Raw genomic sequence first — 15,227 nt, 5'->3', positions numbered from 1 at the left:
GGGAGAGGAGAGAAGTATACATTATGTATGCATGCAGTATGGGAGAGGAGAGAAGTATACATTATGTATGCATGCAGTATGGGAGAGGAGAGGAGAGAATTATACATTATGTATGCATGCAGTATGGGAGAGGAGAGAAGTATACATTATGTATGCATGCAGTATGGGAGAGGAGAGAAGTATACATTATGTATGCATGCAGTATGGGAGAGGAGAGAAGTATACATTATGTATGCATGCAGTATGGGAGAGGAGAGAAGTATACATTATGTATACATGCAGTATGGGAGAGGAGAGGATTATACATTATGTATACACGCAGTATGGGAGAGGAGAGAATTCTACACTATGTATACATGCAGTATGGGAGAGGAGAGAATTATACATTATGTATGCATGCAGTATGGGAGAGGAGAGAAGTATACATTATGTATGCATGCAGTATGGGAGAGGAGAGAAGTATACATTATGTATGCATGCAGTATGGGAGAGGAGAGAAGTATACATTATGTATGCATGCAGTATGGGAGAGGAGAGAAGTATACATTATGTATACATGCAGTATGGGAGAGGAGAGGATTATACATTATGTATACATGCAGTATGGGAGAGGAGAGGAGAGAATTATACATTATGTATGCATGCAGTATGGGAGAGGAGAGAAGTATACATTATGTATGCATGCAGTATGGGAGAGGAGAGAAGTATACATTATGTATACATGCAGTATGGGAGAGGAGAGAATTATACATTATGTATACACGCAGTATGGGAGAGGAGAGGAGAGAATTATACATTATGTATGCATGCAGTATGGGAGAGGAGAGAAGTATACATTATGTATGCATGCAGTATGGGAGAGGAGAGGAGAGAATTATACATTATGTATGCATGCAGTATGGGAGAGGAGAGAAGTATACATTATGTATGCATGCAGTATGGGAGAGGAGAGAAGTATACATTATGTATGCATGCAGTATGGGAGAGGAGAGAAGTATACATTATGTATGCATGCAGTATGGGAGAGGAGAGAAGTATACATTATGTATGCATGCAGTATGGGAGAGGAGAGGAGAGAATTATACATTATGTATGCATGCAGTATGGGAGAGGAGAGAAGTATACATTATGTATGCATGCAGTATGGGAGAGGAGAGAAGTATACATTATGTATACACGCAGTATGGGAGAGGAGAGAATTATACATTATGTATGCATGCAGTATGGGAGAGGAGAGAAGTATACATTATGTATGCATGCAGTATGGGAGAGGAGAGGAGAGAATTATACATTATGTATGCATGCAGTATGGGAGAGGAGAGAAGTATACATTATGTATGCATGCAGTATGGGAGAGGAGAGAAGTATACATTATGTATGCATGCAGTATGGGAGAGGAGAGAAGTATACATTATGTATGCATGCAGTATGGGAGAGGAGAGAAGTATACATTATGTATGCATGCAGTATGGGAGAGGAGAGGAGAGAATTATACATTATGTATGCATGCAGTATGGGAGAGGAGAGTAGTATACATTATGTATGCATGCAGTATGGGAGAGGAGAGAAGTATACATTATGTATGCATGCAGTATGGGAGAGGAGAGAAGTATACATTATGTATGCATGCAGTATGGGAGAGGAGAGAAGTATACATTATGTATGCATGCAGTATGGGAGAGGAGAGGAGAGAATTATACATTATGTATGCATGCAGTATGGGAGAGGAGAGAAGTATACATTATGTATGCATGCAGTATGGGAGAGGAGAGAAGTATACATTATGTATACATGCAGTATGGGAGAGGAGAGGATTATACATTATGTATACACGCAGTATGGGAGAGGAGAGAATTCTACACTATGTATACATGCAGTATGGGAGAGGAGAGAATTATACATTATGTATACACGCAGTATGGGAGAGGAGAGGAGAGAATTATACACTATGTATACACGCAGTATGGGAGAGGAGAGGAGAGAATTATACATTATGTATACACGCAGTATGGGAGAGGAGAGAATTATACACTATGTATACACGCAGTATGGGAGAGGAGAGGAGAGAATTATACATTATGTATACACGCAGTATGGGAGAGGAGAGAATTCTACATTATGTATACACGCAGTATGGGAGAGGAGAGGAGAGAATTCTACATTATGTATACACGCAGTATGGGAGAGGAGAGGAGAGAATTATACATTATGTATACACGCAGTATGGGAGAGGAGAGGAGAGAATTATACATTATGTATACACGCAGTATGGGAGAGGAGAGGAGAGAATTATACACTATGTATACACGCAGTATGGGAGAGGAGAGGAGAGAATTATACATTATGTATACACGCAGTATGGGAGAGGAGAGAATTATACACTATGTATACACGCAGTATGGGAGAGGAGAGGAGAGAATTATACATTATGTATACACGCAGTATGGGAGAGGAGAGGAGAGAATTATACATTATGTATACACGCAGTATGGGAGAGGAGAGGAGAGAATTATACACTATGTATACACGCAGTATGGGAGAGGAGAGGATTATACATTATGTATACATGCAGTATGGGAGAGGAGAGGATTATACATTATGTATACACGCAGTATGGGAGAGGAGAGGAGAGAATTATACATTATGTATACACACAGTATGGGAGAGGAGAGGAGAGAATTATACACTATGTATACACGCAGTATGGGAGAGGAGAGGATTATACATTATGTATACACGCAGTATGGGAGAGGAGAGGAGAGAATTATACATTATGTATACATGCAGTATGGGAGAGGAGAGGAGAGAATTATACACTATGTATACACACAGTATGGGAGAGGAGAGGATTATACATTATGTATACACGCAGTATGGGAGAGGAGAGGATTATACATTATGTATACACGCAGTATGGGAGAGGAGAGGAGAGAATTATACATTATGTATACATGCAGTATGGGAGAGGAGAGGAGAGAATTATACATTATGTATACACGCAGTATGGGAGAGGAGAGGATTATACATTATGTATACACGCAGTATGGGAGAGGAGAGGAGAGAATTATACATTATGTATACACACAGTATGGGAGAGGAGAGGAGAGAATTATACATTATGTATACACGCAGTATGGGAGAGGAGAGGATTATACATTATGTATACACGCAGTATGGGAGAGGAGAGGAGAGAATTATACATTATGTATACACGCAGTATGGGAGAGGAGAGGATTATACATTATGTATACACGCAGTATGGGAGAGGAGAGGAGAGAATTATACATTATGTATACACGCAGTATGGGAGAGGAGAGGAGAGAATTATACATTATGTATACATGCAGTATGGGAGAGGAGAGGAGAGAATTATACATTATGTATACACGCAGTATGGGAGAGGAGAGGAGAGAATTATACATTATGTATACATGCAGTATGGGAGAGGAGAGGAGAGAATTATACACTATGTATACACGCAGTATGGGAGAGGAGAGGATTATACATTATGTATACACGCAGTATGGGAGAGGAGAGGATTAAACATTATGTATACACACAGTATGGGAGAGGAGAGGAGAGGATTATACATTATGTATACACGCAGTATGGGAGAGGAGAGGATTATACATTATGTATACACGCAGTATGGGAGAGGAGAGAATTCTACATTATGTATACACGCAGTATGGGAGAGGAGAGAATTATACATTATGTATACACGCAGTATGGGAGAGGAGAGGAGAGAATTATACATTATGTATACACTCAGTATGGGAGAGGAGAGAAGTATACATTATGTATACATGCAGTATGGGAGAGGAGAGGATTATACATTATGTATACATGCAGTATGGGAGAGGAGAGGATTATACATTATGTATACATGCAGTATGGGAGAGGAGAGGATTATACATTATGTATACACGCAGTATGGGAGAGGAGAGAATTCTACATTATGTATACACGCAGTATGGGAGAGGAGAGGATTATACATTATGTATACACGCAGTATGGGAGAGGAGAGGATTATACATTATGTATACACGCAGTATGGGAGAGGAGAGGATTATACATTATGTATACACGCAGTATGGGAGAGGAGAGGATTATACATTATGTATACACGCAGTATGGGAGAGGAGAGGATTATACATTATGTATACACGCAGTATGGGAGAGGAGAGAATTCTACATTATGTATACACGCAGTATGGGAGAGGAGAGGAGAGAATTCTACATTATGTATACACGCAGTATGGGAGAGGAGAGAATTATACATTATGTATACACGCAGTATGGGAGAGGAGAGGAGAGAATTCTACATTATGTATACACGCAGTATGGGAGAGGAGAGGATTATACATTATGTATACACGCAGTATGGGAGAGGAGAGGATTATACATTATGTATACACGCAGTATGGGAGAGGAGAGGATTATACATTATGTATACACGCAGTATGGGAGAGGAGAGGATTATACATTATGTATACACGCAGTATGGGAGAGGAGAGAATTCTACATTATGTATACACGCAGTATGGGAGAGGAGAGGAGAGAATTCTACATTATGTATACACGCAGTATGGGAGAGGAGAGGATTATACATTATGTATACACGCAGTATGGGAGAGGAGAGGATTATACATTATGTATACACGCAGTATGGGAGAGGAGAGGAGAGAATTCTACATTATGTATACACGCAGTATGGGAGAGGAGAGAAGTATACATTATGTATACACGCAGTATGGGAGAGGAGAGGAGAGAATTATACACTATGTATACACGCAGTATGGGAGAGGAGAGAAGTATACATTATGTATGCATGCAGTATGGGAGAGGAGAGGATTATACATTATGTATACATGCAGTATGGGAGAGGAGAGGATTATACATTATGTATACACGCAGTATGGGAGAGGAGAGGAGAGAATTATACACTATGTATACACGCAGTATGGGAGAGGAGAGAAGTATACATTATGTATACACGCAGTATGGGAGAGGAGAGGATTATACATTATGTATACACGCAGTATGGGAGAGGAGAGGAGAGAATTCTACATTATGTATACACGCAGTATGGGAGAGGAGAGGATTATACATTATGTATACACGCAGTATGGGAGAGGAGAGAATTCTACATTATGTATACACGCAGTATGGGAGAGGAGAGGAGAGAATTCTACATTATGTATACACGCAGTATGGGAGAGGAGAGGATTATACATTATGTATACACGCAGTATGGGAGAGGAGAGGATTATACATTATGTATACACGCAGTATGGGAGAGGAGAGAATTCTACATTATGTATACACGCAGTATGGGAGAGGAGAGGAGAGAATTATACATTATGTATACACGCAGTATGGGAGAGGAGAGGAGAGAATTCTACATTATGTATACACTCAGTATGGGAGAGGAGAGGAGAGAATTATACATTATGTATACACGCAGTATGGGAGAGGAGAGGAGAGAATTCTACATTATGTATACACGCAGTATGGGAGAGGAGAGGAGAGAATTATACATCATGTATACACGCAGTATGGGAGAGGAGAGGAGAGAATTATACACTATGTATACACGCAGTATGGGAGAGGAGAGGAGAGAATTATACACTATGTATACACTATGTATGGGAGAGGAGAGGAGAGAATTATAGATTATGTATACACGCAGTATGGGAGAGGAGAGGAGAGAATTATACATTATGTATACATGCAGTATGGGAGAGGAGAGGAGAGAATTATACACTATGTATACACGCAGTATGGGAGAGGAGAGGAGAGAATTCTACATTATGTATACACGCAGTATGGGAGAGGAGAGGAGAGAATTATACATTATGTATACACGCAGTATGGGAGAGGAGAGGAGAGAATTATACACTATGTATACACGCAGTATGGGAGAGGAGAGGAGAGAATTATACACTATGTATACACGCAGTATGGGAGAGGAGAGGATTATACATTATGTATACACACAGTATGGGAGAGGAGAGGAGAGAATTATACATTATGTATACACGCAGTATGGGAGAGGAGAGGAGAGAATTATACATTATGTATACACGCAGTATGGGAGAGGAGAGGATTATACATTATGTATACACGCAGTATGGGAGAGGAGAGGAGAGAATTATACATTATGTATACACGCAGTATGGGAGAGGAGAGGAGAGAATTATACATTATGTATACACGCAGTATGGGAGAGGAGAGAATTATACATTATTTATACATGCAGTATGGGAGAGGAGAGGATTATACATTATGTATGCATGCAGTATGGGAGAGGAGAGGATTATACATTATGTATACATGCAGTATGGGAGAGGAGAGGATTATACATTATGTATACACGCAGTATGGGAGAGGAGAGGAGAGAATTATACACTATGTATACACGCAGTATGGGAGAGGAGAGAAGTATACATTATGTATACACGCAGTATGGGAGAGGAGAGGATTATACATTATGTATACACGCAGTATGGGAGAGGAGAGGATTATACATTATGTATACACGCAGTATGGGAGAGGAGAGGATTATACATTATGTATACATGCAGTATGGGAGAGGAGAGGATTATAGATTATGTATACACGCAGTATGGGAGAGGAGAGGAGAGAATTATACACTATGTATACACGCAGTATGGGAGAGGAGAGAAGTATACATTATGTATACACGCAGTATGGGAGAGGAGAGGAGAGAATTATACACTATGTATACACGCAGTATGGGAGAGGAGAGGATTATACATTATGTATACATGCAGTATGGGAGAGGAGAGGATTATACATTATGTATACACGCAGTATGGGAGAGGAGAGGAGAGAATTATACACTATGTATACACGCAGTATGGGAGAGGAGAGAAGTATACATTATGTATACACGCAGTATGGGAGAGGAGAGGATTATACATTATGTATACACGCAGTATGGGAGAGGAGAGGAGAGAATTATACACTATGTATACACGCAGTATGGGAGAGGAGAGAATTATACATTATGTATACACGCAGTATGGGAGAGGAGAGGAGAATAGAGGAGAGGGACCTTGAGGGAGAGAAGAAGGACAGTGATGGGAGAAGAGGGACAGTGAGAGAGAGAAGAGGAGAGAGGGACCCTGAGGGAGAGAAGAGGGACAGTGAGGGGAGAAGAGGAGAGGGACAGTGAGGGAGAGAAGAGGAGAAAGGGACCCTGAGGGAGAGAAGAGGAGAAAGGGACCCTGAGGGAGAGAAGAGGAGAGAGGGACAGTGAGGGAGAGTAGAGGGACAGTGAGGGGAGAAGAGGAGAAAGGGACAGTGAGGAGGAGAAGAGGAGAGAGGGACAGTGAGGGAGAGAAGAGGAGAGAGGGACCCTGAGGGAGAGAAGAGGAGAGAGGGACAGTGAGGGAGAGTAGAGGGACAGTGAGGGGAGAAGAGGAGAAAGGGACAGTGAGGAGGAGAAGAGGAGAGAGGGACAGTGAGGGAGAGAAGAGGAGAGAGGGACCCTGAGGGAGAGAAGAGGAGAGAGGGACCTTGAGGGAGAGAAGAGGAGAGAGGGACCTTGAGGGAGAGAAGATGATAGAGGGACAGTGAGGGAGAGTAGAGGGACAATGAGGGGAGAAGAGGAGAGGGACAGTGAGGGAGAAAAGAGGAGAGAGGGACCGTGAGGGAGAGAAAAGGGACAGTGAGGGGAGAAGAGGATAGAGGGACAGTGAGGGAGAGTAGAGGGACAGTGAGGGGAGAAGAGGAGAGGGACAGTGAGGAGGAGAAGAGGAGAGAGGGAGAGAAGAGGAGAGGGACCCTGAGGGAGAGAAGAGGAGAGAGGGACAGTGAGGGAGAGTAGAGGGACAGTGAGGGGAGAAGAGGAGAGGGACAGTGAGGGAGAGTAGAGGGACAGTGAGGAGGAGAAGAGGAGAGAGGGACCCTGAGGGAGAGAAGAGGAGGGAGGGACCCTGAGGGAGAGAAGAGGAGAGAGGGACCGTGAGGGAGAGAAGAGGAGAGAGGGACCGTGAGGGAGAGAAAAGGGACAGTGAGGGGAGAAGAGGATAGAGGGACAGTGAGGGAGAGTAGAGGGACAGTGAGGGAAAGAGTAGACAAACTCAAAATGAAGCCCACTGAGAGAAGCTAGGGACAAGGCCATGCACTAGTTGTACTATATACCTGGAGCAAGGACTGACAAGTTTCACAGCCAACAAAGACTAAAGAGAGAAACCACCTCTATGGCCATGACCTTGAGGAGGAACCTCACAGTGTTTCTGTATGCCTGCTGCTGGATTCTACTATACAATGTGTGTGTGTGTGTCTGGCCAGCCGGTGTTTGAATCTCTGCCAGCCTCCATGTTTTATTCTGTTTCATGTTGCGGACGCTCCTGCCACTCACTGTCAACGTGCACTCACACGTACAGACACACACCACTCACTAGCTGTCAGTGCCAGCCCACTCAACTGGCTTCAAAGCCTGACACTGTCTGTCTCTTCATCACACACACACACACACACACACACACACACACACACACACACACACACACACACACACACACACACACACACACACACACACACACACACACACACACACACACACACACACACACACACACACACCGTTTGTTCCTTCTTCACACACTCGTTGACCCAGGTGTGTGTGTGGTTGTGTGTGTGTGTGTGTGTGTGTGTGTGTGTGTGTGTGTGTGTGTGTGTGTGTGTGTGTGTGTGTGTGAGAGCAGGACTTGAACTTCTCACCTCTTCAACCCCAGTGACTTGTCACATTTGACAAATACCACTTCGTCATAAAAAACAAATCTATCTAGCATTACTGCAAATCACCCATCTAATCAGTGCTAAGAGCACAGGGATAGTAGCACGTCCTGTTATCTCACTCACACAGCCGGACAGTGTGGCAGCAGCTCTCATCACACCAGGAAGTGATAGTGTGATTCAGCCACTACTAATCTAGACCACCAGAAACCCCAATAACACTACTGATAAGTAGGATAACATCTATCCATTTCAGAATACACTGCAGTCTCTGGACAGAACAACATATATACAGACGTCACATCATGATCACATTCGTCATGACATTTACTTGACTAAAGCTATTAAATATTTAATACGACTTTATTAAATACCACCCCCGTGATACATGATTCTAACCCTGGGCACTGAACAGTGAGACTATTGTAGCTGCTGTGCTGTGAGCTACCAGTGTAGAGAAAGAGACAGAGAGAAGGGCCTTCTCAGGTCAGGCTGACCCGGGGGGGGGGTCTGATCTGAGGATGAGAGGAGAGAGAGAGAGGTAAGGAGCTGACTGAGGATAACCCTGTGGAGACAGAGAGAGAGGCAAGGAGCTGACTGATGATAACCCTGTGGAGACAGAGAGAGAGACAAGGAGCTGACTGAGGATAACCCTGTGGAGACAGAGAGAGAGGCAAGGAGCTGACTGATGATAACCCTGTGGAGACAGAGAGAGAGGCAAGGAGCTGACTGATGATAACCCTGTGGAGACAGAGAGAGAGGCAAGGAGCTGACTGAGGATAACCCCGTGGAGACAGAGAGAGAGGCAAGGAGCTGACTGAGGATAACCCTGTGGAAACAGAGAGAGAGGCAAGGAGCTGACTGAGGATAACCCTGTGGAGACAGAGAGAGAGGCAAGGAGCTGACTGAGGATAACCCTGTGGAGACAGAGAGAGAGGCAAGGAGCTGACTGAGGATAACCCTGTGGAAACAGAGAGAGAGGCAAGGAGCTGACTGAGGATAACCCTGTGGAGACAGAGAGAGAGGCAAGGAGCTGACTGAGGATAACCCTGTGGAAACAGAGAGAGAGGCAAGGAGCTGACTGATGATAACCCTGTGGAGATAGAGAGAGAGGCAAGGAGCTGACTGAGGATAGCCCTGTGGAAACAGAGAGAGAGGCAAGGAGCTGACTGATGATAACCCTGTGGAGACAGAGAGAGAGGCAAGGAGCTGACTGAGGATAACCCTGTGGAGACAGAGAGAGAGGCAAGGAGCTGACTGAGGAAAACCCTGTGGAAACAGAGAGAGAGGCAAGGAGCTGACTGATGATAACCCTGTGGAGACAGAGAGAGAGGCAAGGAGCTGACTGAGGATAACCCTGTGGAAACAGAGAGAGAGGCAAGGAGCTGACTGAGGATAACCCTGTGGAGACAGAGAGAGAGGCAAGGAGCTGACTGAGAGGGGAAAGGAGAGAGGGGAAAGGAGCTGACTGAGGATAACCCTGTGGAAACAGAGAGAGAGGCAAGGAGCTGACTGAGGAAAACCCTGTGGAGACAGAGAGAGAGGCAAGGAGCTGACTGAGGATAACCCTGTGGAGACAGAGAGAGAGGCAAGGAGCTGACTGAGGATAACCCTGTGGAAACAGAGAGAGAGGCAAGGAGCTGACTGAGGAAAACCCTGTGGGGACAGAGAGAGAGGCAAGGAGCTGACTGAGGAAAACCCTGTGGAGACAGAGAGAGAGGCAAGGAGCTGACTGAGGATAACCCTGTGGAAACAGAGAGAGAGGCAAGGAGCTGACTGATGATAACCCTGTGGAGACAGAGAGAGAGGAAGGAGCTGACTGAGGATAACCCTGTGGAAACAGAGAGAGAGAGGCAAGGAGCTGACTGAGGATAACCCTGTGGAGACAGAGAGAGAGGCAAGGAGCTGACTGAGGATAACCCTGTGGAGACAGAGAGAGGGGAAAGGAGCTGACTGAGGATAACCCTGTGGAAACAGAGAGAGAGGCAAGGAGCTGACTGAGGAAAACCCTGTGGAGACAGAGAGAGAGACAAGGAGCTGACTGAGGATAACCCTGTGGAGACAGAGAGAGAGGCAAGGAGCTGACTGAGGATAACCCTGTGGAAACAGAGAGAGAGGCAAGGAGCTGACTGAGGAAAACCCTGTGGGGACAGAGAGAGAGGCAAGGAGCTGACTGAGGATAACCCTGTGGAGACAGAGGCAAGGAGCTGACTGAGGAAAACCCTGTGGAGACAGAGAGAGAGGCAAGGAGCTGACTGAGGATAACCCTGTGGAGACAGAGAGAGAGGCAAGGAGCTGACTGAGGATAACCCTGTGGAAACAGAGAGAGAGGCAAGGAGCTGACTGAGGATAACCCTGTGGAAACAGAGAGAGAGGCAAGGAGCTGACTGAGGATAACCCTGTGGAAACAGAGAGAGAGGCAAGGAGCTGACTGAGGATAACCCTGTGGAAACAGAGAGAGAGGCAAGGAGCTGACTGAGGATAACCCTGTGGAAACAGAGAGAGAGGCAAGGAGCTGACTGAGGATAACCCTGTGGAAACAGAGAGAGAGGCAAGGAGCTGACTGAGGATAACCCTGTGGAAACAGAGAGAGAGGCAAGGAGCTGACTGAGGATAACCCTGTGGAAACAGAGAGAGAGGCAAGGAGCTGACTGAGGATAGCCCCGTGGAGACAGAGAGAGAGACACATGACTCTGGAGCTTGACACAATCCACCCCTCTCTCCTCTCCTCTCCTCTCTTTCTTTCTCCCTCTCCCTTCCCCTCCTCTCTCTCCCGCCTCTTCGTTCTCTTCTCTCTCTCATACTGAGGCTTTATTATCACAGCATGTGATTGCACTACTCCTAAATAAACAAATATATAAACAAACAGCACTCAGCCAGGGGCGATCTTCTAACAATGTGCTCCCCTGTATTTCAGATTCCTGCTCCAGAAAAACATACAGCAACCCAGACAAATATGAACAAAAACAACTTCACTGCAGAAAGACACAAGCATTTCAATCATTTATTAGATTTGGAGCCATTTAATCTGAAACACTAACCTAGTGTCCTCTGATTAAGGATGGCTCCTCCACATACTGATCGACTGTCAGGATCAATTAACCTTCTCTTCAATTGGCTGGCTGCGCAAACTGACCAATAAGGTCGAAGGACCAGACTCTAGGGAGGAAGTGATTCACAGCTCTAATCTGTGTCGTCAAGCGAACACAATTCCTGCTGTGATTCACAGCTCTAATCTGTGTCATTCGTCAGGTGAGCACAATTCCTGCTGTGATTCACAGCTCTAATCTGTGTCGTCAGGCGAGCACAATTCCTGCTGTGATTCACAGCTCTAATCTGTGTCATTCGTCAGGCGAGCACAATTCCTGCTGTGATTCACAGCTCTAATCTGTGTCGTCAAGCGAACACAATTCCTGCTGTGATTCACAGCTCTAATCTGTGTCATTCGTCAGGTGAGCACAATTCCTGCTGTGATTCACAGCTCTAATCTGTGTCGTCAGGCGAGCACAATTCCTGCTGTGATTCACAGCTCTAATCTGTGTCATTCGTCAGGCGAGCACAATTCCTGCTGTGATTCACAGCTCTAATCTGTGTCGTCAGGCGAGCACAATTCCTGCTGTGATTCACAGCTCTAATCTGTGTCATTCGTCAGGCGAGCACAATTCCTGCTGTGATTCACAGCTCTAATCTGTGTCGTCAGGCGAGCACAATTCCTGCTGTGATTCACAGCTCTAATCTGTGTCGTCAGGCGAGCACAATTCCTGCTGTGATTCACAGCTCTAATCTGTGTCATTCGTCAGGCGAGCACAATTCCTGCTGTGATTCACAGCTCTAATCTGTGTCGTCAGGTGAGCACAATTCCTGCTGTGATTCACAGCTCTAATCTGTGTCATTCGTCAGGCGAGCACAATTCCTGCTGTGATTCACAGCTCTAATCTGTGTCATTCGTCAGGCGAGCACAATTCCTGCTGTGATTCACAGCTCTAATCTGTGTCGTCAGGCGAGCACAATTCCTGCTGTGATTCACAGCTCTAATCTGTGTCATTCGTCAGGCGAGCACAATTCCTGCTGTGATTCACAGCTCTAATCTGTGTCATTTGTCAGGCGAGCACAATTCCTGCTGTGATTCACAGCTCTAATCTGTGTCATTCGTCAGGCGAGCACAATTCCTGCTGTGATTCACAGCTCTAATCTGTGTCGTCAGGCGAGCACAATTCCTGCTGTGATTCACAGCTCTAATCTGTGTCGTCAAGCGAGCACAATTCCTGCTGTGATTCACAGCTCTAATCTGTGTCATTCGTCAGGCGAGCACAATTCCTGCTGTGATTCACAGCTCTAATCTGTGTCGTCAGGCGAGCACAATTCCTGCTGTGATTCACAGCTCTAATCTGTGTCATTTGTCAGGCGAGCACAATTCCTGCTGTGATTCACAGCTCTAATCTGTGTCATTTGTCAGGCGAGCACAATTCCTGCTGTGATTCACAGCTCTAATCTGTGTCATTCGTCACGCGAGCACAATTCCTGCTGTGATTCACAGCTCTAATCTGTGTCGTCAGGCGAGCACAATTCGTGCTGTGATTCACAGCTCTAATCTGTGTCGTCAGGCGAGCACAATTCCTGCTGTGATTCACAGCTCTAATCTGTGTCGTCAAGCGAGCACAATTCCTGCTGTGATTCACAGCTCTAATCTGTGTCATTCGTCAGGCGAGCACAATTCCTGCTGTGATTCACAGCTCTAATCTGTGTCGTCAGGCGAGCACAATTCCTGCTGTGATTCACAGCTCTAATCTGTGTCATTTGTCAGGCGAGCACAATTCCTGCTGTGATTCACAGCTCTAATCTGTGTCATTTGTCAGGGGAGCACAATTCCTGCTGTGATTCACAGCTCTAATCTGTGTCATTCGTCACGCGAGCACAATTCCTGCTGTGATTCACAGCTCTAATCTGTGTCATTTGTCAGGCGAGCACAATTCGTGCTGTGATTCACAGCTCTAATCTGTGTCATTCGTCAGGCGAGCACAATTCCTGCTGTGATTCACAGCTCTAATCTGTGTCATTCGTCAGGCGAGCACAATTCGTGCTGTGATTCACAGCTCTAATCTGTGTCGTCAGGCGAGCACAATTCCTGCTGTGATTCACAGCTCTAATCTGTGTCATTCGTCAGGCGAGCACAATTCCTGCTGTGATCCACAGCTCTAATCTGTGTCATTCGTCAGGCGAGCACAATTCCTGCTGTGATTCACAGCTCTAATCTGTGTCGTCAGGCGAGCACAATTCCTGCTGTGATTCACAGCTCTAATTTGTGTCATTCGTCAGGCGAGCACAATTCCTGCTGTGATTCACAGCTCTAATCTGTGTCATTTGTCAGGCGAGCACAATTCCTGCTGTGATTCACAGCTCTAATCTGTGTCATTCGTCAGGCGAGCACAATTCCTGCTGTGATTCACAGCTCTAATCTGTGTCATTTGTCAGGCGAGCACAATTCCTGCTGTGATTCACAGCTCTAATCTGTGTCGTCAGGCGAGCACAATTCCTGCTGTGATTCACAGCTCTAATCTGTTTCATTCGTCAGGCGAGCACAATTCCTGCTGTGATTCACAGCTCTAATCTGTGTCGTCAGGTGAGCACAATTCCTGCTGTGATTCACAGCTCTAATCTGTGTCATTCGTCAGGCGAGCACAATTCCTGCTGTGATTCACAGCTCTAATCTGTGTCATTCGTCAGGCGAGCACAATTCCTGCTGTGATTCACAGCTCTAATCTGTGTCGTCAGGCGAGCACAATTCCTGCTGTGATTCACAGCTCTAATCTGTGTCATTCGTCAAGCGAGCACAATTCCTGCTGTGATTCACAGCTCTAATCTGTGTCATTCGTCAGGCGAGCACAATTCCTGCTGTGATTCACAGCTCTAATCTGTGTCATTCGTCAGGCGAGCACAATTCCTGCTGTGATTCACAGCTCTAATCTGTGTCGTCAGGCGAGCACAATTCCTGCTGTGATTCACAGCTCTAATCTGTGTCGTCAGGCGAGCACAATTCCTGCTGTGATTCACAGCTCTAATCTGTGTCGTCAGGCGAGCACAATTCCTGCTGTGATTCACAGCTCTAATCTGTGTCATTCGTCAGGCGAGCACAATTCCTGCTGTGATTCACAGCTCTAATCTGTGTCATTCGTCAGGCGAGCACAATTCCTGCTGTGATTCACAGCTCTAATCTGTGTCATTCGTCAGGCGAGCACAATTCCTGCTGTGATTCACAGCTCTAATCTGTGTCGTCAGGCGAGCACAATTCCTGCTGTGATTCACAGCTCTAATCTGTGTCGTCAGGCGAGCACAATTCCTGCTGTGATTCACAGCTCTAATCTGTGTCGTCAGGCGAGCACAATTCCTGCTGTGATTCACAGCTCTAATCTGTGTCGTCAGGTGAGCACAATTCCTGCTGTGATTCACAGCTCTAA

General features: G+C 45.5%; 1 protein-coding gene across 2 annotated transcripts in view; it reads right to left on the bottom strand.

Annotated features, from left to right (window-relative positions):
- The window catches only part of LOC118373178 (retinoic acid receptor beta-like), a 328,372-nt gene that overhangs the window by 2,626 nt on the left and 310,519 nt on the right, over positions 1-15,227 (bottom strand). The window lies entirely within an intron of this gene.

The sequence above is a fragment of the Oncorhynchus keta genome, chromosome 20 (genome assembly GCF_023373465.1).
Source record: "Oncorhynchus keta strain PuntledgeMale-10-30-2019 chromosome 20, Oket_V2, whole genome shotgun sequence".
Classification (NCBI taxonomy): domain Eukaryota; kingdom Metazoa; phylum Chordata; class Actinopteri; order Salmoniformes; family Salmonidae; genus Oncorhynchus; species Oncorhynchus keta.
This window is presented reverse-complemented; position numbering and strand designations above follow the sequence as displayed.